This window comes from Rhodnius prolixus, unplaced genomic scaffold (assembly GCF_049639745.1).
Source record: "Rhodnius prolixus isolate KJV_2025 unplaced genomic scaffold, Rpr scaffold_1, whole genome shotgun sequence".
Lineage (NCBI taxonomy): Eukaryota > Metazoa > Arthropoda > Insecta > Hemiptera > Reduviidae > Rhodnius > Rhodnius prolixus.
This window is the reverse complement of record NW_027411581.1, coordinates 61,088,172-61,110,512: the sequence shown is the minus strand read 5'-3', so window position 1 is coordinate 61,110,512 and position 22,341 is coordinate 61,088,172. Positions and strand designations below refer to the sequence as shown.

The window sequence follows — 22,341 nt, the reverse complement described above, 5'->3', positions numbered from 1 at the left end:
ACAATATTAACATCTTGTAGAAGTCACTTTTTGAAAGAAAGCAAGTGATTGTTCGACATTTTTTAATAATTTTTTGACTTTCATTGATCTTGTTTGAACTTTTAAGAAGTGTTTTTTATTGAAAAGATCTTATCTTTTGTTTGAAACTTCGTTTTCTGGTTGACAAATTTTATTAGAAGCATTTTTATTTAAAGAAAAAAAGAAAGAAAGATCCAAAAAGGTTTTACTAACAGGAATTTATTTCAATTTCAACTTATTAGTTGAAAACTGTAGTACGTTGGAAAACACAAATGTTGGCAAATAGTTGCAAAATGAATATGCTTCTCTAGTTACAGAATACCTAATTTAAGGTCAGCAATTCAAACTAAACGAACATGAAAAAAACTATAAATGTTCACAAAAATAGTTTATTTTGAAGAACTTCTGTGGATTTTCCAAAATAAAAGCTCACTGGGTTCTCAGACAATAGTTAGCTACAATCAGGGCTTCAAGCAGAATAAATGTCTTTTTCCTGGTTCACTACTTTTCTAACTTTGTATTAATGGCATCTATCGAAAAGTAGAACAGTCTTATTTATTGCAACGCATCCAATCAGCGTAATAATGTATGACGTTTTTAATTAATCTGACATGAAGTTTCTTTTTTTTATATGTAGTTCTTCCGATTTCAAGTTATTTTGTTTTATCTAATATATATTATCATACGAGCATTTTATGCTTTACTCCATTGGATCTAAGTTTTTGTTTTTCTGGCTTATTTTTTTTAAGGCAGTCTACTTTTTAAGACAAGTGCTATGTATCGTGTAATGGCCAACCTCCGTTAACTTAAATATCAATTGTTGTAAATAATTCATTACTAAAATCAACTGTACAAACATTCAAATATAAATTGTCACATCAATAACTAAAATTAAGGACAATATGATTTAAATAAAAAGAAGTGAGACGAGGTAAAATGAGAGTTTACTTTGTTAATAGATACAAGTAAAAGAAACGTGTAAGATAAAAATAATATTGACAGTTTGTTACATTCCTGTCACTCATTTCTGATAACCAATAAATACAAATATTTAATGAATTTCAAAATGTTCGGAATAAAAATTATATGGAAACTTTTCTTTTTCATATTTCAGTAGTTTTAGTTTATTTATTTAACACGGAATATATGTATATTTTGAGCTCTGCTTTTTTAAAATGGTTTGTCAATGTTTGTGGGTGGGTGTCTACCCGTGATCAACATAATCAACAACTGGATAATCTCAGGTAGTTCAAATTTCATACTTTCGACACTGAGACATCCTGGTTATAAAAAAGGAAAATAACCAACAGTTCTTTTATCAGCTCGTACGAAAGTGTCCAAGGATGTTCATATTTTCACCGCACGTTAGACATAATCTTAATGAGAAGTGATTAGTTTAGTTGATACCGCGACTAAGACTAAGCAAGACGATATAACCCTTGTTCAAATTCAGGGCGCGCTGCCCTTAAATTTTCTCTTCTTAGGAGCCTCTATAAGATCACTGACCAATGATGTCTGTCGGCAGTGCTCTGAAAAGTCACCGGGCACTAATGTCTTACATATTAACGCGCCTAAAAAATTACATAACATAAATAAACTAATACTGAGAGAATTATGGCTATTCACAGATCATTTTTTGGACATGCGTAATTATATTTTTCAGGCACCCTAAAATCTAAGCCGTTAGTGACGGGCCCGCAAAGCTAAGCTGTATTGTGGTACTGGGTTTGATTCCTGGTTTAGCCATAGAGTTTATTTAATAAAATAAAATCTGTATAGTACGGTCAGTTTTCAAACTTCGTCCAAAGGTTTGACGTAAAGTCCGCCTGAAAAACAGGCTTGCATTTATTTTTATTTTGTTTTAATAAATATGGCAGACGTTATTTTACAGCTCTTTAATGAAGATATACACGTCCCAATGTAGTAAATTCTTGCAATTATTTTATGCTTAAAAATATGCTGTGTTTTTCCCAACAATAACCAGTTTCTCATACAAAAGAACAAACAAGAGTTCGGTATATTTCATTGCCATGTTTTCAAGGTCTCTACATATGTGTATTCAAGGATCTAAGCGTTTATATACTTCAATGAGCTTTTTAGCAACAAGAAAAAAAAATAATAATAATTTTTACCAAATATCAACAACCTACATACATGAATAATAATACTTAACTTAATGTTACCTCGTAAAAATAGTGATCAATGTCAAAACAAAGTTAAATTAAAAATTAGTATTTACCAATTGACTCAAGCAAAGATCAAGGAGGAAAAGTGAAGGAATACACTATTCAGTGATTCAAGTAATTATTAACTATGATGTAAACAATTAAAAAAAAACAACTATTGCTCACTTTAATTGCCTGTTTTATTTGCAAATTTTTAAAGAGAGAGATAGCCGTGAAAAAAAATGTGGAGTATTCTTTCCACCATAACCTATTCAATCAATTTCGGAATGGAAGTTTCAACATTAGAATCGCAGTAATAAAGCTCAGGGTTTCTGAAAGAAATTTTTATCCAGAAAAAAAGTATTTCAAAAAAAGTGTCCAATTTACAAAATGGACGCTGTGCTGTATGAAAATTCGGAATTTTTTTCCTAAATAAGCGGTTAATTGATTTTCATAAAATTTGGAATTTGATCATGCTTTTAACGCCTCTTAATATTATCTAAGTGTGTTAATATTGTGCATTTTATCTTAGTTATCTACTTTAAAGGGATTCTTAAGATTTGCAGTTTCCATAGGAACTTCCTCTTAACGTTACTTCTTTCCCCCCTAAGATGATCCTAACGTGACGGTTTTCTCTGTGTTTATGTGTAACTATGTTTGCCTCTTTATGGTAGCTTTGTAGCCAAGTTCTCTAATTCATTATTGAGCAATTACATTTGTCAGATCACTTACATTTCTCTCTCGTAGTCCTCCAAGCACAAAGGTTTCGAACTTTTGTAGGATATAAATGACCTCTGAAGAATGATTGCCCAGAAAAAGCAAGTAAGGTTTCAAAGAGTGTTCTTCGTTAATTGTAGAGTTTCTCTACATACAGAAAAACAAAAAATATATTGTTTGAAAAACTAATCATTTTACAATAATGGCATATCCTAAGCTATATCAAGCTTTAAATTTTGCTTTAAAATTCGAATAGGATTTTTATTTGTGATTTAATGTTTTTTTAAAGTACTCCCGTTATGATTTAGTTATCTCTTACTTTGTTCATTTACAAACACAAATTATGTATAGAAGGACGTCTAACATCGGCTTAAATTCAAATTTAAAAAAATGACGCCATTCTCAACAGATCAATACTTTAAAAAATATATATATATATAATTTACATAAAAATCAACAAGTTAAATAGATGTGTTTTTTAAAAATTGTTTAGAATTTATTTTTATTTCTTCTTACCAAGTTTATTTACTAAAATAATTAGTATAAATATTTTGAAAGAAACCATCGGAGAGCACGCTTATTTTTACAACGTGATCAGTCATAATTTAATAAAAACGACAGAATAATTAATTGAAGTACAGCACTAGCCATTGTTATAATTTGTGGTTCAATTGTTAAGGACTGCTTTTGAATTTTTCTTCAAAAATAAAATATTTTATAAAAATCGTTGTTAATAAGTTTCCCTTTTTAAATTTAGTTGAAGGTTATTAGGGAATATATTTTTACATATATGTAATATGTATTCTAAAAAAAATTTTCACTTGCAATCCCAAAACAAGAATTATCAAGGAAAAATGATTTTCAAAATTCTGTCACAATCTTTTTTTACTTTCTCTTAGATTAGTAAAAGCGTAACTGATAAAAATAAAAACCTAATGCGCAATTTGGCGTTCCAGAAAATAAATATAACTGATATGTTCATAATTATTATTGATTACTATTATGACCTTATTATCGCCTGTTAATAAATATGTCAATGATTAGCACTGAATATTCATATGTTTGCATAAAAGCTGAAGTTTGAATTCAAAGCTGTGTGGCAACATTAGACCAAGGTAAAATAAAGAGATTTCGAAAAGAACGCGAATAAGGATCAATTTTATTTACATATGACTGAGCTTATTTCTTACCTAAAATTTACTTAGTGCGATTGCCAACAATATGTGATTATTAAACGCAAAGAGAAACTGAGAGTATTAAAAAACTTCCTTAAGATACAATTATATTTTGTATGATTCGTAAATTAATGATTAACTGATTTTTATTTTTAAAAAAATTTATTTCAAATTTAAAAACAAAAATTGTAACACATCAGCAAGAACGAACCAATCAATAACCTAGGCCCCAGTTATGACTCATTTTTTCCACGGCCACCAGATATAAACCATTATCATGGAGCGGGCCATGTAAACTTTCAAAGTATTTAATGACAATTAAAACCATATGACGTAAATAACAATACTTTTATGGAATACTGTGACCTCTTTAATATTCCTGAATGTGACAATTATTTACTATACCATGCACTTTACTTGTCATTTTTTTTTAAATTTGCATTTCCGCAGCGTGTGCAATATATCCTTTGCTGAGATTTCAAAAGCTTCCAATGAAACGTAATTTTTACGGTAAATCAGAAATTACATGTTGATTAATTAAAGCTAACTCTCTGGTGACGTTACCAAAACTTCTCCTAAATTTGTCATTGAATTACACGCGCTCATACTTTTGGACTCAGAAGTCTTCAAATAACGAGATTGTGGTCAAAAGAAGGTCGATTTGAACACTAAATGTGCCTCAAATTGTTGAGCACGGCAACTAAATTTGAATTAAGTTTTTTTTCAAGCATAAACGTTGCCTCTTTCTTAAAATTTGTTTTTAAGTAGTGCAAAATAGCCTTGAATTATTGTTTTTCTTTTTTATTTGAATTTTGCAAATAAATTGAAATAACTGTGTTTGACCGAAATGAGTACACGATATGATACATCAAATGCAATAAAATGAAAATATTGCTACAAATCAGATGCTTATCTTGATTTAGAAACAAATTAGTTTACGATGATAAGTCCATCCTTGAGCTCGGAAGATTATCTCTAAGAAAAACAATTTCTTATAAACAACTTTTATTACCTTTTAATGTGATAATAATTAAAATTATATTCTAATATTTCTTTATAGATAATTTTATAATTAATTAGCAGAACGTAATTATTTTAGAAATATAATTGAAAATATTTGCATATTTTTGAAATAAACATTACATAAATGACGACGTATTTATGTTTTATTTTTATTTAGTTCCGACTATTTAATTTGTAGGTAATGATAAATCTACAAGATTATTTTAATGGCGATAATGATACAATAAGAAAAGGAATTACCTCTGTAGCGCCATGTAAACCACTAATTCCGGGTTTCAATTCCAGGCGAGCTACTGTTAGAAGTTCTCTTTCTAGGAGCTTCTCACTAACTGCCCAGCGATGGGAAATATTGTCTCTTATGAGAGAACATTGCTAGAAGAGTGGCAATGCACTGAGAGGTCTTCGGGCGCCGACGGATGAGCTCAGATGTTGACGCCTTAAATTAAAAAAGTAAATGTCTTCGTAAAATGGAAATAAAGATTCAGCAAATTTAATACCTTATATTTTGCATGCAAAATAACTTTGTGCCTGTTTAGAGGAGACATCGCCACATGTTCCAAACAATATTTTAAGAAAGATAGTCTTTTTTTACTATATTGCTTCCTCTATATAAAATAAAATCACTAAATGCACGCAATCTCTGTATATAAAAAAAATATAAAACTGGTTTCAGTAATATGAAAGTTGGATTTCCAATCTTGATTATATTTGACAAGACTCTACACTATACACCTCCTTTCTTTTGTTTACTTCTAACTACATATTAAAGCTGAGGCTTTAGAAAATGCAATCTAGGATATCTTATGTAGCTTTGCTTTTTTCGAGCTATTTTATTATTAAAACTATCTCTAAGTAAATGACCTCATTTTATTATTATTATTATAATAGTTAGGTACAACGTCTACTGGTGCAATCCATAAGATTACACACATCGCAGTACGACATGTTTGATTGGTAATTCTAGTTACGATGGATTTAACGAACGCGTCGTGCCATTTTGCCAAGTGGCAACTCATGCTTTCGAACCTTGCGAGCCTGAAGAATCTATTGATTCCACAACTAGAGATTTTGCAACATCCCACATCTGATGAATAGCGGAAGTCTATGAAAGTCTGCGGAATAGCAAATGTTATTCAATTTTCTTCAACTAATTTATGCAGCAAGCTTATGGCTATTAAATAAACCGGTTACAGTTTTTATGTCAGGGCTATTTGTCTGAAACTTGTTGTACCAGACGGCTTAATTTTAATTTAATGTTCATTTACTTGTACCTAACAAGAAAAAAACACACAAAAATTATTATTTAATTAGTAAGTGCAAAGTGAAGATCAAAGCTATCTATTTTCTATGAATGGAGATTTGTTATATTTTATAGTAATTCAGTAGCCCTACATCTGATAATGTCCCTTTCACAGTCATGTGAGTCTGAACAAAATTTTGCTCAACTTCAGTAGAAATTCATTCATAGCGGTAGTAAATTTTTAATAATAACCCAACGGGCGCTAATGACCTTAACTGTCGATGCGCCAAAAAATAAAAATAAAATTAATATTAATAAACAAACGTTCAATCCAATAAACTTTACAGATCTCACCAATTTGCATCTACCCGCTTGTAGTTTAGATTTGCTGGGTTTTTTCTCATTTGACAATAAGACTTGACAATAACTGCTTCTCTATATAAGAGAAATTGAGGAAAAATTTCGCATATTTCACTTTTTTTTGGGGGGTACATTTATGTATCAAATTTTGGTCACAGATATATTTAATATAAAGAAAATGAAAGGTAAAATGTTCTTATCTGGCTGTTAACTATGTAGTCGTAAAGTAGATATAGATAAGCCCGTGCATCACGAGTGTTAAGCAGACTGTAGTACTTTCCTCTTGCTCGTTGATAAAGCATTGTACATCTGCCGGTTTTAGTTTATTTTCTTTCCCTTTAATTTTTAGGAGTTTCCATAAAAGTGATCGACTGGAACTTATTATAAAGTAAAGAGAAGTAGTCGCCTACTTTTCAGGCGGAGCTAAGCCCAACTACCAAATTGAAACTTTACATGTTTCAATAAGAGTCAATAATTACAGTTAATAATTCCTACTTGTTAATGTCGATGAACAGCTAGTGTGTTAATTCTTATCAATACTCGAGAAACAAACTCGAGTCATTTAAGTAAATAACAAGTAAATGTTATCACATCATTCGGCCAATATTGTACATTTAACCAGCTAAAGATTACGCAAAAATTCTCAGAAAAGTTCTTTTAGAAAACTGAATGAAAAAAAAAGCTAATATTAAGGACAAACTTCGTAAGTCCGAATTTGTTTCAACAATTCTTAACTTTCAATGCGCTTCATTCATTAATTTAAATTTCAATGCTATGCACATTAATTCTTCTGATAAAAGTCATTCTTACTTCTTGACTTGACTTATTTCTGATAAAAGCACAATTCCAAACCTTTGTTCACAGTACTTTCACTAACTTTAAGAAGAAAAAGTAAAAAATAGACATAAAACATTAATTATGGTTTAGCACAACTGTAATGCTGAGGAAGATCCCAATTATGTATCTAGAACTAAGATACATAGATCCGCTAGATCAGAGACTTTTAAGTGTGCCACAATTGGTATTCTACATGGCATCTTACCAGACGTTGTATTAATATGTGTCAAGACGTAATATTAATATGTATAAACTTAGTTTTGTGTGTATGTGGTCTGCCTGTGTCAGTATGGGAGTTTACAAACATTGTTCGAACAGTAAATTCCACAACCAAATACTTGCGTTTATGTACGTATATGAGCTATGTTGCTGATGATACATTACATCTTTTGTCTTGTTCTATTAATTTACATGATCTAAATTAGATTTCCTTTTTAAGGCTAGTTAACCTTAATATAGAATAGCCTAAACTTTAACGCAGACTATTTAAACATTTCCTTTCAAGGATTTAAAATATAAGATGTTAACTTACTACAATTCTCAAGGTCTTAACTTATACATTTTCTTATAACTTCGAATTTCAAAATATGTTCCAAAACTATTCCAGGCATTTTACTATTTTTAAAGCGAATATTATACGAAAATGACACTAGAGTGACGCTTGCACTCATCATTCCACAGAACTAGGACTTGGACGGATTTTCATTTCAAAAAATTTTCAAATAAACGTTTTATTTCTCTCAGACGATCGGATAGGAATCGCCAGGAATGGCGGGAGCCGGCCAGTAGTAATAACTAATCCCTTAGCCTTAGGTGCCAAAACACCTTCTTTTTCCAACCCCTTCTTCGAAAGATTATCACAAAAGATAATCCAACAACTGGTTCTTGTTTGTGATTCGAAATGAAATTTAAATTACTGAAATTTTTGAATGAGTGAGAATTCCGATCAGTTTTTGTTGTTTAAAAGAGATATTTTAATATAACGATAAATATGACATTTTGCCTTTCTAAAACAAATACATACTAATTTTCTTTTTAGTAAAATGTTTAAATATTGCAAAATTAGATTTGGATAAATCAACAAATGCTAAAGTTATGGGCATTTAATCAATAAAGGATGTATATCTAGCATAATGGAATACTATATACGATTATGGAAGAGCTATCTGACAGTCTGTTTATTGGGATTAGTAGTTACTACTATTAGTGTTTGAAGGCTAAATCAATTACACTATCTGAAACAAAGTATCGTGTAGTTAAGTTAAATTTATTATGAGATATAATTTTCAATTTAAGTCATTGGGTGATTTGTGAGGAATACATTTTTACTCAAAAGCACTCGACAATTAGGTAAGAATAAACACTTCTATTGGAAAGTTAAAGAGAATATCGACAAATCCCCAGTAAATGTTTAACTTCTGCGTTAAATTTAGCAAAAATATTTGCACAATGCTATCAATTAATTATCAAGTTAATGCTCATCTGCTCGAGTAAATATTCTTCAATTTTTTTTTGGATTCGGAACGGTTCACAAAGAACCTTTATTTATCTTTGAATTTCTTTAAATTATGATCTTTCAAATATTAAATTGAATGGAAAAATAGCTCATATATCCTTGAATATTTGTTTTATTTATATTCATAAAAAAAATAGAGAGAGAATTACCTGTTAAAAAGTTTCTTTCCACTGCTTGCTCATCCGTGTAATAGCTGAACATACATTAACTACGGGAGTCCTCCTGTGACCTTCACAAAGTAATTTTAAATAATATTTAGATAAATCGAGAACTAAGAGTTTAAGAAAACTTCCAGTTTGGAGCATGGCCATAGAAAGAAAGGCCCCTTTCATTAAAATGTAAGAAATGTTATAAATATACTTTTAAAAAAAAGTGGAAATGAGCATATTTCTAAAGACATAGAAGCTTTTTGTTTTTTTTTTTTTTTTTTTTTTTTTTTTCTTAAAGTTGACCATTTAATTCCTTAGGAGAAAGTAAATTAGCTATTTCTCCAGTCTTAAAAGTTCTCAAAGTACTTGTGAATATCTCTGTACAGTAATAATGACCTCTCAGAGTGGTTCATGGGCCTTATGTTGAGGAGGCTTTGTTAGCATCTACTCATACTAGCGTGGTCCATTACTCTACCAGAAGACCGCATTTTCACATAAAGAACATTTCTGAAAGAAATAAGCACTGCAGATACATAACAGCCACTTCATGCATTTTCATTTTGTCAGAGACATTTTTGGAAAGGTCGAAATTAGTTTCTAAATGTCTAGTTTCAAATCCCCACCACATGGTGTAATCAAGTACAGGGAAATCCCCTCAGCAATCTAACTCAGAAACCCCAAAATCCTAGTTTCCTCTAGTTAATTTAACTATCTAAAAATAAGTATCCCGAACAAATTTTTCCAATTAAAATCAGTAGTTAATGTGTGATTATGTTAACAAGGATAAAGGCGTCCGGGTCCTTTACAAGTCAGTCGCAAAAAGTTAACTAAATTATTTAAAATTGCATACCTACTTGATGAATAAGCTGAAGAATTCTGATGTATGGTCCCTAGAAAGTTTTCAGCGAGAATATAGGTTGAATAACATATTTCGTTTTTGAAGCACTTTGACCACAAAGTTGCAAACACATCGTTAGTTAACTGCCAAACATTTTTTCCAAATTCGTGGCCCCTAAAAAAATGTATACTGATAAAAGTCGTAGAAATACAACAAAAAACCAATCATTTCTTTTTCCTTGCCACGTTATTAGCTTTTAGAAAAAAAAAAGATGTTATGGAAATACATTGACGAATGTGGTATACGTTTATTAAATTATCATTCCCCAGATTTGTCCATGATATACGCGAAGTTTAGAGCGGTTTAGTGTTGCAGTCATTTCTCAGTGCTTACATAATTAAAAATAAAACCTAGAATAAAAGTAAAAGCGCAATTCTTTTATATTAGTTCAACAACTCATAATTATTAATTAAATGTTTAAAAGGAAGTCCACTGTAGAGCTATGAATGAACAATAGAATTGTTTAATGAAACCGCATTTAAAAATTATGATTCTCATTTGCATTATGCAATATAAAAAAAGTATATATTCATTATTTTACACTTAAAAAATGTTTCCCGTTTTGTATTCATACGCTCTTCAGCATCTTACCGTGTAAAGTCTCTGGATTTTATTGGTCAGAAATTGGATTTTCTTTCAACTCCTTCCGAGGAAGAGAAAATCTAAGATGGACTCAGACCCGGGACTTATGCGTGAAATTTTAGTGCATAACTAAGCTAAGCTGATTTCTCTCTTTTCCTCTCTTTTGTTTTTAAATTGTTTCGAAGTTAATTTACAGCAGCTCTGCATCCGCTGAAGTACAGTTCATGTTACTAAATATTGATCTGGATATTTTATGGTAAATGCCATGCAATTTTTTTAGGGGGATTGGTCAATCACATTAACTTCTACAATGGATTGGATACAGTTTCAGACTATCTCCCCTAAAGAGAACTACAGTTCAATTTGAGACTTTTTTTTTTCTCTTTCGAAAATCCACAATTTGGAATCGTTGCAATGTACGGTGTTCACTTCAAAACTAGCTTGAAGGTTTATAACTGTTCAATCTGTTTGGGTAACTAAATTTCGAGTGAAAATACCAACTTCCAGCAGCCTACTAGTCTTTATATTTCTTGTAATAAGTCAAATAAGTAGATATATAATATATTCACTACCAACTGAATAATGTGTTAAAAGAACAGTTAGATATACAAATGTGAGAAGAAAATTTGTCACTAGAAAAGCATCAGAGAATGTTTTATGTATTTTCTTGTTTAGATTGGAAGTTTTCTTAGCGAAAGACTTGTTTATAAAAGTAATTAATGTGTTTTTAAAAATTCTGATAAAATAAACATTTGTCCTTTTCTAAGAAATAATTAAATAAACATAAGTGGGTAGCGTTCCTGAATGCTCTCCCCACCTTACAATCCTCCTGAATCCCAGATGCACATTGCCCCAGAAATACTACCCGTCGACCAACTTTCTCCAACCACGCCACTTAGACAAGACCTTTATATCACCAGCATTACGGTATCAATATTATGAGTACTTAATAACATTTTATTTCTTCCTGTACAACCTAATTCTATTAATAACCTCAATTTTTTGAATAGACCTTATATTTAATAACATTGTGATCAACATCTATTTTACAATAGAAAGAGAAGAGAACTAACAGTTATTCACAGAACTTACATCCACTTCGATGTCCAACTTTAATCTAACGCAAAAATTGGCCTAATGCAAACTTTAAGTCAGAGTTTAAATACACCCTTACATGACCGCCAAGAATTTTTATTTTTTAATATCTTTGGGCTTTTGGTAGTCTCACTTTCGATGGACTCGTAGTTTTGTTTGGAAAATTCATAATGATAAGTGTAATAATATGATTTGAGTGTGAAATCTATGTTAAGTAAATTTAAAAATAATTATGGCATTTATCTGTTACAACAGATTTTAGGTTTTTTTTTTCACTCTATTCAAACGTTTCAAGGCTACTCAGACCTTTTAAGTGGAATGTGAACAAATTAGTGCAACTACTGTCTGCCAATGTTAAGATGTCTGTCTATCCTAACGGCTGATCTAGAAAAAAATACGATTTACGATTTCCTCTATCTAATTTGCTACGATCAGATCATATACCATGCTCCTGAAATGCTTCTAAATTTTTGATGCAAACTGCTACATTAAAAAAATTTTGTATTTCTGGAACAAGAAGAAATAAGCCAACATTGAACCATGATCAGTAAAAACACGAAGCTGGATAACGGAATTTCTTAAAACTTAGAAATCTCAAATGCAATTTCATTTTCGAGAACGAAGCCATTTATTAAAAAAGAGCTTAAAACACGTAGCTTCTCAATCGCCAAACACTTGTTGTAGGGAATCTCCAGATATGGGATATCTGATGAAAACTTGTTTCCGAATATTGACCTTATCAATGGAATCCTTATCATGGAATTAACATTTTACAATACATACACATTTACTTACTCAATTATAGTCTTCAGAGAGGGATTCTTTTAGACTGATTGTTTTCAATACTTAATTAACTAAATGTACATAGAGTTGAAGAACCTTTATACGAGAGCACCTTTTAATGTTTTCATTTAGTTAATGGCATTTCGTGTTGCAATGTATGTCGAGAGGTTGGGAGATCTCACACTGTTCGCACAGTTCTATGAGGGTTCACCAGAAAGCATTACTGCTCCGCTACCTAAGCGTCTATTGAAGCACGACTCTACACAGTTACAGATATAACTAATCAAGTAAAAATATAAAGCATTTTAATGGCAAATATACTTTAATCCTTGCTAAAGAGTAGAAAAAAGGCTATTGGGTAAGATCTTCTCAAAATTCCAAGAAATAATCAGAACAAGGTCCCAAAAAGATGTTTTCTACGTTATCTCACAGAAGGGGTAGCAAAGCATTGGACGGCAACAAAGGGGCCGGACAGGTTAACCAAAGACGGGGACTTAGTAGAAATTAATATAACTTTTTGCCACAACTCTCATTTTTAAACGTCTTGTTTGAGAGGCATGTGAGCAATAGGGCACTCACACACACTACTTCTTAATGCAGGGTCATTTCGGGAGTGAGGTACTCCAGATTTTCCAGGAAGGAACAGAAAATACTGGCACAAAATATCTTCATGCCAGAACAAACTTGAGATAGCAAACGAATGTCTCCATCTTCACTACTGGGACATTGCCTTTTAATGAGATATGTGCTTACCTCAATCTAAAGATGCCAGATAATGTGACTAGAACTGCGAACGCTAAAAACGCAGCGATTTTCCAAAAAATTACAAGAAAAAAATATTAGGGGGCAGAGATCAGCCTGACATTTTTAATGTATCAGAGCCGTCAAACCACAAGAGCCACATCCGTTCCTAACTAAATTATCTTTTCCTTCAAGGCCCCGATTTCTAGATTAGAAATTATTTAACTCATATCCTTCATAGTTAAGAAAGAAATCTACTATATCTGTGTCTACCTATTCACGGCTACGCAGAATCCTAGTGAAGCAAGTGTGCAGCTCAGAAAATTCTGTATACTTTAACGCCAGACAACAATAGGACAACCGTTTACAGAAATTTTTGAATAAATAAAAAGGGAAATAAAAACCTTCATATAGCAGAGGTAATTGAATTTGCTTCGAGTTTCTTATTCATTTCAGTGATATTTAGACAACTAGAGGACGAAAGCAATTAAATAAATGGGTTAATAACCTCTTAATGGAATATTTTTTTATTATTGGTCAATTAAATTTAGAAAAACAGACTTTCTTTTTAGCCTGAACAACCGCTACATATCACGCGACTCTTAACACATAAAAATTGTTAACAATATTTTATTTATTTATTTATTTTTTAATTACTCTTTCCGGTGGTTTAAATTCAAATTGAGTTGAGTGTTAAGAGAATGTGAATTAATTTATACAGAGAAAGTGAGAATCGCGCAACATTAATGTTATTTAAACAAAGCAGGTTTTAGTCGGTAGAGTTGTCCAGTTTTAAGACATGGGCCATTGGAAAAAGAGAGCTCCTCTTTAACGAGAGGTATAAATTTAGGAAAAGGTTTTTATAATTTTCTCCACACTTTTTAAATCTTTTTGATGTAAGCGTGAGAGCTGCAGTATTGTTCGACATTCTTGAAGAGAATTATGGGTTAAAAATGTTTAGAGTCATTCAGGACGTGGTTAAATATAGAGTTTTAGAATTCAAATAGTCGCTCTAATTTTCATCCTTTTCAAGCAACCTAGCGCTTCACATCAAAATTCCTTCTCTTAGATTTAGCTCAGAGTTAAGAGCACTGGATACACACGCTAAGATCCTGGGTTCGCATCTAGCTAAACTTCCTTTAGATTTTCTTTTGCTAGGAGTTTCCTACAGCCCAGTGATGGGACAATAACGGGCGAATACTGTCAGTAGGCCAGCAGTGTACGATGAGTAAAAATTGGCGCCTATAACTCAGATGTTGACAGGCCTTAAATAAAATTTAAAAAAATTACAGTAAGACAAAGTTATACATAAATTATTTGGTAAGTTTCAAGATCCGTTTTGGAACAACTAAAACGTGAGAACCGGATATATATCGAACTTATGTGTTACACATGGAGTAACATATTTTTTAGTTCCGCCACTTAAAAGATATGAACCTACAGAGGTAATACTATTCCTTAACCCCTTAACGTGCACACTCGAGATAATTCGAGCGGCGTTGCACTTTATGCTACTATAATTTTTCACTCTCGAATATAATCGAGAATTGAAAATAATGTGAAAGCAAAGAAAAGCAATCGTTTTATAGATATTTATCATTTACATGGGATTGTAAGCTCTAACAATTACTTAATCAAATATAAAATATAGCGGTTTTTTTCAAAAAAACTGTGCATTAAGGGGTTAAAAGAAGTCATGATTATAAAATTGAAGACCGAATTTATTGGTAATCGGCTAGCCGCCATTTAAGAATATCAAGCAATTTTGTACTTCTCAATGGCTAGGGTGAACAAAAATAAATTATTATGTTCGACCTTTCGGACTATTTTCATGTCAACTCATAAGTAACCTGAAGAGTGACCTCCCTTCCTTTACAAAACCAGTTTCTGAAGAAGTACACCAGAGATGTTTGAAGCAAATGCCAAACTATTCATCAATTTTTTTTTATTTTACTTTAGACTACCATAAAATTCTGTTGGCTCCAATAGCAATAAGTTTTATAGAATTATTTAAGTGTACCTAAACATACCGTCATTGAAGACGTGAACTCATTAAATTGTTTTTCTCGTTTAACTATATCCTGCAGGAAAGCCTTCTTTTCAATAATTACTTCCTGAAAGAAGTAAAAATAAAAAAAATTACAAAAATCTTTTAAAATTAAAAAAAATGGAATAATTAAGTATTCAAACGTGCAAAGCTAACTACAGAACTAACATAGGGATGACTAACCACAATACTGTCATTTATTTAGAGGTTAATCTTAATTTATGCTATCTTAATGAGCAGTTAATTAAAGCATGTACGCTACAGATTCTACCGCTGAGTGCATTTTTGTAGATAATAAAACAATGTAAAAGAAAAAAAAACTGAGCATTATTTTTCCTCAAGGGTTCAACGCATCTAGTCACAGTTGAATAAAAAAGTAATGTAAATTTTACGTCTTTATTCTTCTAGAAGTTAGCTATAAATCATGGTAAAAATATTCCGTTGCTAGCTGATAGTTTCTAAAGAGTATACCACTGCGTGTTGGCTGGTTGTTCAAGCTAGTCAAAAGTTGCCACTTTATTCCGCTCTAGATTAGTTACTGTACTTAAACATCAGACATAATCAAGACCTAACAGAGATGTTTTAACATTTAGGAAATGCTTTTTATTAAATATATATATCTTTAAAGTGAAAACATGATCTTAGCTACTAATACTGTGCGTATAGAGACGCTTCAAATGAAATAGGCAATAGATTTGTACCGAAATCATCTTCTTCTGCAGGTTTCTTTGTTTCTGCGTCTCATGCGATTGTTTCTACAAAATTAATTCTACTTCTATCAATGCAATACATTAGGAACTTACGGAGTAAGAAATTTCTAATATTAAGCGATTGTGAAAGCTCGTTAGTCAAACAAGAGAATCTACTTACTCACTCAAGTAAAGTTAAAGCTACTTGAGCTTGGTGCTAACAGTACTTTTTGTTAGTAACTATCAAATTTGTTTTTTTATTTTGAATCCAGAATCTGTATTTTTGCTATTGAACAAACTTTTTAATTTTTATACTGAGATATATTATTAATTTCTTCCAAAAGTGGACACTACAATATTGTAGGAATACTGACAGAAAAAATAACTACTCCTACAAACTATTTCACAGATAAATAATGAATTAAGTTTATATAAATGTATGCAGCATATTAACTACAGTCAGAACATAAAAAGGCATATATTTTGTTATTTAGATGTAGGAATATATTTTATAAAAGGAGATCCTGTACACCCACTAAAAGTGACTTAAGCCCACACAAGTTCATGCTCGAAGTTCTTTTAGAAAGGAAGGACAAGAAATTCTTCTACTTCATCTTATTTATTATGCGTTTAAGTAAGATTTATTGGGATAAAAAGAAGAAGAAGGTTTTAGAAATATATTTATTTACTTTTATTTTAATTTGTAGGCGTTTTTATATTTCAGAGATTTAGCTTGTAAAATTGTGGGAGGTCAGAAGGAACGATCTATCAAATTGAAGATCGATAAATTGGTCCCCCTCCTGATCGCTGTTTTTTAATTCATTATTATTCTTGGAACAATTCGCGCTACCATTAAATTCAAAGAAGGTTAAAATAACATTCACGTTCCGGAGGAATACCTTCAATGACTCACTTATAAATAAACTGTTTATTATTTTTTTAAAAATTCTACATGAAACACTCTCATGATTTTCTCTAAATACAACTAAAACTTCTAATTTTTTTAGTTTTCTTGCTAAAAGGAGGAAGTATTAACAAAATTCGATATCAAGTTTTCACCTTTATAATATATATAAAAAATATTTATTAAAATACAAATATTTTTTCCAACTGATTCATTTCCCTTTCTTCAAGGTCAAATTAAAATAAAACTGACGGTGGGAGAATTTTCTCAAATGACTCAATAATTTTATTTCATCAAATGACAAGGTCAATTGTTAACATAGACTTCTTTTACTTTATAGTAAACAGTTTCTAAAAACCATTTATATCCTCTGTGTGGACAAATTTCTGTTTGGCTTATTGGCACATGGCCTAGAATGTTTTAATCCACCAAAGTAGCTATTTTACTGTTAAAATAACTCTTACTATTCTTTGCGTTCTCTCGCTGGAAATTTTATTATGATGAAATAATATTTGCGATTATGAGAGATACGAGTATATAGAGGTTTGAAATTTGAACGAATTGCAAAACTCCAAAATTTAACCTTCTATATCTCAATAACTATTATCGCTAAAACATTGCTATTAATATCAGTTATAGAGGAAACTTTTCTCTACAATTCAGTGTAGACTTCACTGAAATCGGAACAATAGAAAGAGAGATATAGAGGTACGAAATTTGAAGAGCATTATGGACTTCGGGGTCATTTAGGGAAGCTTTAACCACTTTTTCGTTCTAAATTTTATCAAAATCGTGCTAAGCGTTATAGAAATATTAGTAGTAATAGTTTTAGAGAGGGCCTTACTTGCGAGTAGCCAACTCCCCTCCTTAAGTAGCACAGAGTCTAGGCATCTAAAATGCAAATCTACACAAAATTTCGATTCAAATGACACTTCTTACATGAAAATTGGAACATGCGTTGATAATTTGAAACGAGTGCAATTCTTTCTCTTAATAGGTGTAAGAGCGGACGGTCGCTTCATCTTTACATAAGAGAGCTCTAACCCTTTCGTCCTCCCAAATTTTATCATTATCGGGCAAAAATTTACAGAGTTGTTAGCAATAATAATTTTGTAGGCGCCTTACACACAAGGGGCTAACTCCTCTTCCATTCGATGTACAGCGTCGAGACCCCCCAAGGCCTATCTAAATAAAATTCCGAATCGAATGACACCTCATTCATGAAAATCGTTTAGCGCGTTTAGGCGCTACGTTGTTTACAAAAAGAAAAGGTAACAAGAAAAGAACAATTTTTGAAATTGCCGATTTTGCTCATTTTCGGCAACTGTTTTCTGGAAATCTATTACATCTGGGTGGTTGCAAAAAAATAATAATAATACAGTTATAAAGGAGGATTTGCCCTACATTATAAAGAAAATTTGGGGATTTTATCTTTTGTAGGAAAAGAGAAAAAAAATGTCTAAGTTGGATGTTTTTCAACTTATGCTTTTTCGTGCACTTTTTGACGATAAACCCTTATACATTTGCCTACCGTACAGTTTTAATAAAGAAGTATACTTTCAAAACTACTCGATCCACTAGCTGATTGTTGGAAAAATAAAAAATCCATTATTTCTATTTCTGTCAATAGATTTAATGACTCTTTTTTGATCAATGTTAATATAAGAGAAATTCTCAGAATTTAGATAATGCTTGTCAATGAAGTAAGCAAAATAATTATTTCTAATGCTTTAGATACGCCATGATGATTAATTTTTATTACATCCGCTCATTCTCTTATTTCATTACTATTTATTTTTTTATTTTTTTTGTTACTACGTTCATTCATAGGATAACGTACACTAGACAACAGATAAACTTTCCGTTCGAGACTAAATTACATCCAATCGAAAGAGAACACAGGAAAGGAAATGACCATTTTGGGCCGGCGCTACTATTAATAAAAGTTGTATTAAGCAAACATCGGATGTAAGCATTAAATTGAGTCTAGTATACAGACACTCACTCAACTACGAGTATTAATTTTCTATAAATATTTCATACTTTTTACATTCTCTTGTTAGATGCAGGCCAAAAATAGTTACTGACCATTAGTGAAAATCTATCTATCAGAGAAGCATATGAAGTATAATATAAATGACAGCTATACACCAGAAATTTATTTTGTACTCATTTCTTTCTGATATCAATATTCACGAAAACATGCACCTTGCGATTAACGATTGCGAGATGTTCGAACGGTTTATAAACAAATGCCTGATTTCATTGTATTCATACGCTTTTTTAAATAGCAAAGTTTAGAAAGCGTCACAGACAAAAAACATGTACACAAATTTGTTTTCTACTGTAATTTAGTTTCTCCTATTTTTACCTTATTCAGAGACGTCAAACGTTGGTAACGCATTTTACATTTGAAGTGTGAATTGGAAACGAGGTAAATCAAGGAGACAGACCTCTTTAAAATGATTGCTTCCTTTTTCCTCTTTCAACAAATCACTCCATCTAAAAATAAATTGAGAACAATAAAACAATAAATACCTGCAAGTCGGCATAAATGGTTAAATTATAAGAATCATTGGATTTATTGTGCAATTTTCATCTATTCCTATTTAATCAATTATCCTGTGAATATTTTGACTTTCTTCGAAAAGAACCCTTAATTTATTTACTTTTTCATTTAATACGCCACAACATCTGAGGTCATTTTTTCAGTACAGTGCCGACCATCTGTCGTGAATTTGTAAAATACGTACTGGGAAACGCTATACCTTTGAAATGCATACGCATGCCGCTTTTTTCTAGTAAAGAGGAATTTTTTAAAAATCATTTTCTGTTACCAAACAGCTTAATATAAATGTAAATCTCACGCTCTATCCCGTTATCCCAGAGGATGCATTTTTTTCGCTGGTTAGCCTTAACATAAGCCACTTTCAGTTTATTCGGAGTAAGCTTGATAAATGATAATGCCCTTAACTTAAAAATCATAAACATATGCATAGCATACATAAACCAATATATAATACAGATTAAAAATTTTAAGTATAAGGGTTAATTTAATTAACCTTTATAACTTAAGTATTTTTTAAAGAGGTAAGAAAAAGTAACTACAGCTGAAATAAATAGAAGGAAATAACTTCTGTAAGTAAAATTTTGAATTTGTGATTTATCAGCTATGTAATTAGGCAAGACGCACCAGTAATGTTATTTCATTTTTGTAATACTTGTGTTTACTTAGTTTTTGAAAGTTAATTGACTCGGCTATTATCTTACTTCTGATAAAAAAATGAATGAAGATATTGGGTTTGAGTTCACATTTTAGATGTTTTTTATTTTTTAATTAGAATAAAGTACGTCGCAAGATGTCTAGATCTTCTGTATAATAGTTGGAATCTTTGGAGTGTAAGATTTTCAAGTACTAAAATTTAAAATAATATGCATTACGAGTTTACTTTTTTAAAAATATTTCCTGCAAATCAGTGGTAGTTCCAACAAAACACTACACAATGATCGTAATGGTACAACAAACAGTTTACTCCTAGTTAAAACCTACAGTGCACTTTATGGCGAGAAGCCAACAAAGTGGCATTGTAAAATGATATTTTCTTTTTTATTTATATTTTATGTCAATTTTGCCTCAAAAAATATTGCTCATTATCGGGCTATGCGGATCATGGAGAAAACCTATTAAACCATTAAGCGTACAACAAAGATATACGTACTATATATTATAACATTTTGCTATTAGTTTTTGCAAATGATTTTTTGTAAAAATAAACCTTATGAACATGATCCAAATTTATTAAATTAGAGGTGCAATATTATTGCAGCTCTATAACCTCTTGTGTATTAATCTTTAGGGAAACCAAATATTGTGAAGTTGAACAAATAAAGAGATAAGATAATTCATATTGAATTTTGATTGTAAGTACATTTTTGTGATGAGTTCCTTGCCGGGAAAAAATTGTTGAAAATAAAATGGCTTATGAATTACTTGCGGGCTAAAAATCAGATGACAGATTATTGGATAGCAGTTTGTCATCAAAACATTAAAAAAAAAACTACAAAAATTATTGTTACGATGATTGTCTCTTACCAATTGATTTCTCTTCTGTAGTCAGTGTTGTTGGGAAGGTCCATAACAAGAGTAACGAGGTCGGCAATGCTTTAAGATTTCGGGCGTCAGAAGTACCGCGTTGCTAACCACCTGAATTAAAAAAAATAATCATGTAAACAATCAATTATGATTGATTAAATAACAATATTTTACAGTCTAGCTAGCTGAGTTGACATCATTCTTTTGTAAAATGATGTAATAAAAGGATTAAATGAAACTGCACTTATTACCTAAACTATGAAATAGCAATTGATTTTACACTTTCTTCAACTGTCAATTAGAATGACGATGGCAATTTATTGGAAAATCATAAAATTTTCAGTAAAGGTAAAACTATTAATTATTGTTCGCTTACTACAAATCGTTAACGGAATTTCTGTATTGCAAATTATCACTTTTACAGATTATGACCTTTTTTAAAAGGTATAAAAAACAAAATACAAATCGTACATCCAAGTCACCTTATCGAAATTATTGTCCATTTTACTTTCTGATTAACATAATGCATTTTATACAATTATTAATTTGTCGACTAATGCCATTGGGTGGCAGTTCTGCTGTTCACCTCCAGGCAGTTTAATATAATGAGTTATCTTTATTACTTACTGTTACATTAATAGTATTATTCGGAAATGCAATTTTTAATAGAAATCGTGCTTCTTAAGATAATGTAAACGTCCAAGTATTAAATACGGCATGAGAAAGTTATTTGAGTAATGCAGTTCTATTTGAAACTTAAGAAACAGAAATGGCAAGGAACACAAGTAACTGCAGTGGAATGGGTTAGTATTTTCTTATCCGTCAGATGCTCTAATGATAGTTTAAATTAAAGTTATTAACAGCTACATAAGTAGTTGGTTTTGAGTTATCCTAAGTTAGAACTTGGAAGATAGGGCAGAGAATTAGAAATAGCATACACCTTAGAATCCCATAACATGTTCTTGAGTGGCTTTATTAGGTTATGGTATTTTGTTGTTCTAGTGAAAATAGTCTATCACATCGTCCTTAATAGCAATGAAATACCAAATGTTAAGCCACACTTTACACTGGATGTAATAAACTGAAGCATTAAATAAAGATTGAAGAACTTTTCTAGTAATATTCGTACCGTGTTCAACTGCTATGGGTTCAGTTCTGATTATTTTAGAAATGGCTTCTTCTTTCATAATTCTCACTCGGCATTCTATTTTTAACAAATCAAATCTAAAAAAGATAACAACAAAAGAATACTGAAAGATTTGAAATAATAAATTAATAAAAAAGATTTTGAAATTTAAAAAATAAGTAC

At 30.9% G+C, this 22,341-nt stretch overlaps 1 protein-coding gene across 7 annotated transcripts in view; it reads left to right on the top strand.

Annotated features, from left to right (window-relative positions):
- The window catches only part of LOC141450661 (uncharacterized), a 249,567-nt gene that overhangs the window by 17,502 nt on the left and 209,724 nt on the right, over positions 1-22,341 (top strand). The gene's annotated exons all lie outside the window — the stretch shown is intronic.